We start from the raw sequence: 8357 nt of genomic DNA, 5'->3' as shown, positions 1-8357 counted from the left end.
CTTTAAAATAAAAAGAGATCAATTGGGAAAAAATAAGAAAAGCCCAAATAAATATAATAAAGACAAGGAAGCTTGATATGGTGGTACACATCTGTAATCCCCACTCTTGGATGCTGAAGGAGGATGATCATAACTTTGAGCCTAGCAATGAGAAGCTTAGTCACTTAGGTAGAGCTTGTCTCAAATTAAAAAGGGATGAGGTGGTAGCTCACTGCAGAGATCTTGGTTCAATCCCAATGCTGAAAGAAAAAGACTCACACAGAGAAAAACCATAGTTCTCAGTCATAGGACAACTGCACAAAAGGGCAAGCAGTGCCACTGGCCTAGATAAATCTAAGGAAAAGCCAGTGTGGGAACACCAGAAGAGGATTGGCATAGAATTACTTAAGTACAGGCATTCAGTCCCATTTTTAAGTACAAATGAGACCTGGTCTTAGTCAAAGTGTAGGAATAACTATTGCCTACTTTTTAGTGTCTACTTATTCAGAGTCTTGTGCCCAATTGCATTATGTAAACATATTTACAATTATATGAAAGTGGGCTAATACTATATATATGTGGTCTTGTACACTGCATTTTTATTATTATTTTACAACATACCATGAACATCTCTTCCATGTACATGGGAGAAAAGCCAGTACTAAAAGACAAAGCGCAGTAGGTGGAAAGGAGAGTGACACCTAGAGCAAAGTATCACCTTAAGGTTAAACCACAGGGCCTGGCATGTATTTACCAAGGGAAGCAGGGCCAGCAGTATTCTCAACAGAAAAGTCAGAAGAAGGCCAAGCATTAAATGTATGAGATATCAGGCAAACCTCTTTGGCCTTTACCTCCACCTCTCATTCCCCTGACACCCCTTGGGCTCCTTGTGGGGTATGCATCCAATAGCTCTCTTTGCATCCAGTAAAAATTATTTATCCTCTGTTTTTTCTTCATCTCTTCCTGATTCCTTGACATTTCTGCAAATTCTCCCATCATCTCCTCCCTGCTAAAGTGGGTATCCTGTATATTCTCTTGACAGTCTTTGGGGGAATCCTCAGTTTCCCTATCAGTTTTTCTTTTCGCTTTGCGGGGCACATAGCCTTCATCTAGGTTCTTCTCAGTGGGCAACTGCTTGCTTAGTGGCTGATCCTGGGATCCTACTATGCCTTCACTCTGGGGGTTGCCCTCATCTAACTTGCTCTGCACTTCAGGCTTGCCTTCATCTTCCCCTTGTCCCCCAACATGTGGCTCTTCCTCACCCTCTAGCTTCCCCTCAAGTGCTGGCCTCCTCTCATAGTCAAGCTTTTCTTTCTTTTTGGTCTTCCCTTCATCTTCAGGCTCTACTTTGTCTTCTATCTTTCTTTCTTTTTCTGGTTTTCCTTCATTTTCACTGCAGAGTTTTTTCATGTCAGGATTTTCCCTTCTGTTTCTGTCCTAGAAGTTAGGGTGGAAGGAGGAGGAGACAAAGAGGGGACAGGGGAAACTGAGGACACAGATAAAAGGCTGGTACAAAACAGACTTACATCTCCCTCATGACGATTCTTTTAAGTTGGTCCAACCTCCAAGTGTGCCTTCTGCCCCCATTCACCCCATATTCCTCCCACAAACCAGAGCCTCACACTCTACCTAGGCCTGGGGGGTGGAGGGAGGCAGTTCCCTCTACACTCTCAACCCTCTGAGTCCCTGTGCAGACTGTTACCCTTCCACTGACCTGCGACGATCCTGAACAGTTGCTCCTTTTCAGTCCTCAGAGAGCGCTGGCCACAATGGAAGTGCAGATCTGCAGGGATAGGGCATAGGGACAGAGCCTGTACACTCAGTAAGCTCAAAGGGACTCGGGTCCCTTTCCTGAGTCCAGACCTTCCTCACCGCCGTTTTCCTCCATCACCCCCACTTTCTGCACCCCAGCCGCCATTTCTTTTTCGATCTGTCCACCAAACCAGGGTGCTTTGCAAACTGCATTTGGGCAAAAGCAGACAACTTGCCCCTCCCCTACGCCCATTTTGTCCAGGTCCATTTGCCCTCAAAGGTGTAGTGTGTAAATAGAGGGTTATTTCCATAATGAGCTTAGGGTTCATTGTCGCACTGCGGGACATTTCCCTCCTCTGCTTGCTCTAAAATGATGGGTGGGGGGAGACGTTCACAAAAGCAGAGGGCTGCTGTGGCGTCCTTCCTCTTTTTCTCTCTCCCATCCCCCTTCCAGGCTGTGATTGCGCCCTCTTGTAGCCAGTCTGGCTGCTTCAGTTTACCGCCCCCTCCCAATTCTTGTGGGATATTGCTGCTCCCCACCTCCATCCACTTCTTCTCAGGGTCTGCCGGCAGAGCCTGCCGCCTTCACACTGACCTGCAAAGAGCAGAGGACAGACCTGTGCCTCCTCGGGCTCCCAGCAGCCCAAGCAGCTCAAGGAACTGGTTCAGGGTGAGCGCCGGGTCCAGGACCAAACTGCAGGGCTGGCAGGAGCGGGGGCTGTTCCCACGTAGTCTCCAAGTGAGTCACGTGAACTCCGCGTCACCAGATCTTGATGTTCCCCACACCCACCTCTGTGTCCCACCTATCCTGTGGGAATTTGGGACCTTAGTACAGTCGCGGTGTGATAAAGGGGAGTGGCATCACTAAACAGATGAAAAAGTTAGACGAAGAAGATACCTGGAGCATCTCACAGCACCTTTCCACAGCATCTCTCTCAGACTACTTTTTCCACTGTAACAGCAGTTCCTAGGTGATGCCCTATAATTGCCAAGAGCACTCAGTTTTTGAATCGCATAACCACTTTTAAATTCAGCTGTAACTCCTGGTCTTAGTGGTGCTGCCTACTTGGAACCTGAGCAGATGCCCCAAGAGGAAGTGTTCTCAGGTGTTCTGTCTCAGTTCCTTTTCTCATCCTGAGTAATCTCCTTCATTTCTCTCCAATGATTCTCGATGTCCACACCATTCCCTCTCCAAATCTCAGGCTTTCCTTGTCAACTATCTGTGCGACATCACTGCTTGAATAACATTTAGGGACCTGCAACGTTGGCCTTTCTCCACCCCTGAAACTTGCCCTCCAACATTTGACCTGTTTTCATGGAAGGAGAAAATAAAACAGCTAATGTGAAATCATTAAAGCATGTTTGAAAGTGGACCTCAGATGAACAGATTCATAACTCTTGCTTCAAGGCATACTCTTATGAGTCTCCCTTGTCTTGTCCTCTTTTCTTTCCTTCCCTTCCCTACTTCCCTTGTCTTTCTTTTCCTTTCACATCATCTGACCCCAAACCTAGAAAATCAGCAACATTGTAGTTTATATAATGTAATGGTAATATATCAATCAAGCTACCTATGTGTATACGCATACAAACACACAAGTATACATATATACATATGCAAACACACCTATATATACAGATATATGTGGATTTTCTGTATACACATATGTATGTTTATGTGTGTGCACAATGGATTTGTGTCTATAAATACAAGATATCAATTTCTATTTTGATTTACCAAAAGCAGTTATGAATTATGTGTGCAAAACTGATAATTCTGATTTTAGCTTATTATATTGTTGTTTATTTAATAATAATTTATCTTCCTACAATGCCTTGTATCAACAAACTGTATTCAGGTTGTCACTACATAACAAATAATTTTTTTTTTTTTTTTTTTTGCGGAACCGGGGATTGAACTCACGCCCTTGTGCTTGCCAGGGAAGCACATATTCTACTGAGTCATCTCCCTGGCCCCCATAACAAATAAATTTATCTTTAGAGTAATGGTGAACTTTTTAACTCATTTCATAGGGATATTCATAACAAGGTTTGGCATTAGTATGAACTTCCCTGAAATTATAATTTCATGAATTTGATGAAAATATTATCAATATTATAAATTTAATGAAAATATTATCAAATCACTGTTAGAATTAGTTGGATATTTTACATCTAATGATATTAATTTGCTATCAATAATTGGCATATTATTTGTTAATAGAGCCTAATAACTACCACTCCTATTTTTTATATATGTCTATAAAAATTTAGAATTGAAAATTAGTATACAATACTTAGAGTAAATGTAATTTTAACTAAATTAAAAGTTTCATAAAATGAGAAGTCAGTACTACTTCATTTGCATTTTATGAGTTGACACATCTTTCTTAAAGTAATTACTAACTTATAAATATATGTAAATACTTTAGCAGGTATATAGATTTTGAATTTCATGAAATTAATGATATGACGATAGTGCCCTTGATGTATACCAAGTTTCAACAAAAATTCTTTGCAAGTTAAATGTCTAACATCAACTTTTTTTGAAAATTAAATGTGACTTCAAGTATTACCCAGTAGGCACTTTGTTTTGTAGTTCAAAATTAAATAATAATTCCCAGAAATAAATATAGATATAGATTTATACTATATAATAAATAACAAACTATGTAAGAAGTAACAAGTATAATGTCTTAGTTATGTTTTTCTGGCTGCTAGAACAAAATACCCAACACTCAAAGTTAAAGAGGAAAAGGTTATTTAGCTCACAGTGTGTTGGGGTTTCAGTCTGTAATCAGCTGGCCTCAAGGCAGGGTGGCATGCAACAGGGGCAACACTTCAAGGTGACAGAAGACAGCAAGAGCAAGAAAAGCAAAAGATGGGAGAGCAAGCCTCCTTTTCTCCCCTGCATTGTATGCAGGCTTTCCACACTAGGGTGGGTCCTTTACACTCACACCATCTCTGTGCCCTCCTCTTGAACAAGCTTGGGACAAAGTGAGAACCCTGGCCCCTGATGAGTTCCTTAGTTAAGCTTCTCAACTTCTCAAACTGACACAATGCATCAACCATTACATACAATAACTATCATAACCATTAGGGGATATGATGAAATGTTTTTCCTAATTGTACTCAGTTCCAAATAAAGAGCTTACAAATCCTTTGGGATTTCTTAAATGGTAATAAGGCGAATTTTAGAGGGTCCTATATAGCTTCAGTCTGGAAAAGTTATAAGAAAAACTACCACTGTGTAGTGACTTTTTGGGCTTCAAGAAAAAATAGAGAGAGGATTTAGAAAATAAAGAAGAGATAATAGCTCAGGTCAGGTGGTGGACTATGCCTGGTTGGCAAAGGACCCAAAGAAGAATAATAGAAGTGTTTATGTATGCCTTTGCAAAGGTAGTATTAATAGACACAAGGTTGCCTAGTGATTAAAAGTTGAAATTGACCAGGCAGAATGTTTTTTCTTAAGACTGAGGGAGCTTGACGGCTTTAGTCATTCTGACCTATAATCAATTTCCAGCTTCAGCCGGTCCCAACATCCATGCTATTATAAAGGCTTAGGACTTTCAGTCTTATTCCTGGACCTTCTGAAAGGACAGCAGAAATAGTGAAATAGGCAACTAATCAATAGTCAACAATGTGACAATCATACCTAAGCAATAGATTTAATATGGAAACCCCTTAAAATGTATTCTCATAAGTTTGAGACTCACTGAATGCTTTGAATTTGCTGGGAAAGCAATATATCCCAAGAAAACATGAAAAAGGTTGTTACCACTTTGTGGGCTCTATCTCACCCAATGTATCTTTTTCATTTAGATATATCTCAGTCATATCCTTTATAACAAATAGGAGAGTATAAGTAAAACATCTTTCTGAGTTCTGTGAGACATTGTAAAGAAGTATTGAATATTATTATGGGATCATGGGAATCCCATGATCAGCCAGTTGATCAGAAGGAGGTACAGGTGGCTCGGGACTTTCACTCAGCACATGGAATAGAATGGAATGGCATGATAGATAGATAGATGACAATGGAATTTGTAGTTTTAAAAATTGTATTCTTAAAAACTTCAAGTTCATCACCACAAAAGTTACATGAACCTTTTAATGTTCCAGGAAGGGTTAACAGATTCTGCTCCAAAAAAATTAAGGGTCTTTAAAATATAGTACACCTATATGCTGCGCTTTGGACCCATGCTTTTCAACTATAACTTTCCTTCTTCCCACAGTTGTCTGTCTTTAAGAAAGCAGTAATATTTATGGGTAGTATTTCCCAGCTTGAAACACAGGTAAACATTTTGCTTTTTAACATAGTCCACTAAAAGAATAACCTTATAGACAATAGGAATACACACCTTGCTTGATCGCTCAATTTGAAGGGGCCTTTGAGACCACATAAAAAATCCCAATCCAAGACTATAATACACCTCTATTGACAGCCTATACTTTGCTATCTGAGTGTGTGTTTTATAAAGATTTGTCTAATAAACCTTTTTATACCTCTTGAAATATGTCTTGAAAATTCTTTTCCTGTGACAGAATTCAGCAAACCTACAAATTACCTAGTCTCTATCAGTTCTGTAAGACCTGATCTGGTTGGAGGACTGAGCTGCTAAACCTATGAAGACTGATGCTAACCTTATATTGTTAGAGTCAGAATTGTGTTGGATTGTTGAAACACTGCTATGGTTTGCATATGGTTGTTCCTACCAAAAGTCACAGGGAGGCTTGGTTAATAAGAGATAGTAGAATAATTAAGTAGTTTGGGGGGGTCATAAAGGAGCTATATTCATGAAAAGATTAGTGCCACGTCTTGGGAGTGAATGGTCATTCTTGCAGTACTGGATTAATTAGTCCAATTCCTAATAGCACACTCATTTGCTGTAAATACACCACTAAATGAATCCACCAATGAGTCCCGCATCTTCCATGATTCTAAAGTCTCTCAAAAACACCATTTCTGAGCTCATAGGAGTTTGGGGGTCATTCCTGTTCTAAACCATAAATAGCCTGAAATAATGTCTCCCAAACAAGATTTAATTGCTATTTTTAGCAAGGAACTAATACAATGATTTTAAATGGGACGCAAGAACAAAATGTGAATACAAAGGATGAGTAAATTTTAATTCTTTCCTTGAGATTTATAAATTATGGTTTAGAAAAGAAGCAAAAATGTATACTGTTATACGATATGGAACCCAACATATGTAGAGAAAATATTTAAGATAATTATATGTAAACAGTAGAAAATAAATAGGCTTAAAATATGACAGTTTCAACACTTTGTGTTGCAAAATGTCAACCAACAATAATGATACATACATAAAAATATTTTGACATTTCAAAGAATATTTTAAAAGCATATTGTAATATTTTATTTATTTATTTATTTATTTATTTATTTATTTATTTATTTATTTATTTATTTATTTATTTATTTATTTATTGGTGGAACCGACGATTGAACTCAGGACCTTGCGTTTGCCAGGGAAGTGATTATTCCACTGAGCCATCTCACCGGCCCCTGCAATATTTTAAATCATGATAAATTTCTATACTTTTTTAGAAAATTGTCTACAATACAGAATGATATATATAAAATATTTTGATGTACCATTATAAAAAGTCAACACATATAGATGCAAAATATCACTAAAGATAAACAAAAATAGTTCTAAAATTTGCTCAAATAATACACATAAAACAGGAAGAATAAAAAACAGAGAAATGAAAACATAGGAAACAAATGTAAAATGAAAATGAATCTAGGCTAGTGACGTGGAGCATTTTTTCATATATTTATTTGCTTCTTTAATTTCATCCTCTGAGAAGTGTGTGTTCATCTCCGATGCCCATTTCTGGACTGGGACTTTAAAATTTGGGACCCTATTGTTCATTAGTTCTTTATACATTCTAGAGAGCAGACCTTTGTCTGAGTACTTATTTGTCATGATTTTTTCCAAATTTTTGGTTTGTCTTTTCACTTTGTTGGCAATTTCTTTTGACGTGAAAAAACTTCTCAGTAAGAGCAGGTCCCAGTTGTTAATTCTTTCCACTGTTTCCTGTGTGATTTGATTTTTGTTCATGAAGTCTTTGCCTACCCCTATGTCTTCAAGAGTTCTTCCTCATTTCTCTTCCAGGAGATTAAGTGTCTCTGCTTTAATGTTTAGATCTTTAATCCATTTTGACTTTAGCTTAGTGCATGGTGATAGACCTGGGTCAAGTTTGAGTTTTCAGCATGTAGAGAGCCAGTTTTTCCAGCACCATTTGTTAAAGAGGGTATCTTTCTTCCAGTGAGTATGTTTGGCCCCTTTGTCAAAGATAAGGTGGCTGAATATGCTCATAGGGGCTTCAGGGTCTTTTTTGATCCTCAGGGCTATTTTGTTGCCAGTACCATGCTGATTTTATCACAGTAGCCTTGTAGTATAATTTCAAGTTAGGAATTGTAATGCCTCCTGCTTTGTTTTTATTGCCCAGAATTGCCTTTGCTATCCTAGGTCTTTTCTGGTTCCAAATAAATTTTAGAAATGATTTCTCTAGCTCTGTGAGGTATGTTGGTGGTAGACTGATAGGGATTGTGTTAAATCGGTACAGCAATTTTGGGAGTATGGCCATCTTCACAA

The 8357-nt window shown here is 38.6% G+C and overlaps 1 pseudogene; it reads right to left on the bottom strand.

The window, feature by feature from the left end:
- Nucleotides 1-839: 839 nt before the first annotated feature.
- Nucleotides 840-1389, bottom strand: LOC101589231 (annotated as a pseudogene).
- Nucleotides 1390-8357: the final 6968 nt, after the last annotated feature.

The sequence above is a fragment of the Octodon degus genome, unplaced genomic scaffold (assembly GCF_000260255.1).
Source record: "Octodon degus isolate 3935 unplaced genomic scaffold, OctDeg1.0 scaffold00171, whole genome shotgun sequence".
Classification (NCBI taxonomy): domain Eukaryota; kingdom Metazoa; phylum Chordata; class Mammalia; order Rodentia; family Octodontidae; genus Octodon; species Octodon degus.
The sequence above is the reverse complement of the archived record's forward strand: the minus strand, read 5'-3'. Positions and strand labels throughout refer to the sequence as shown.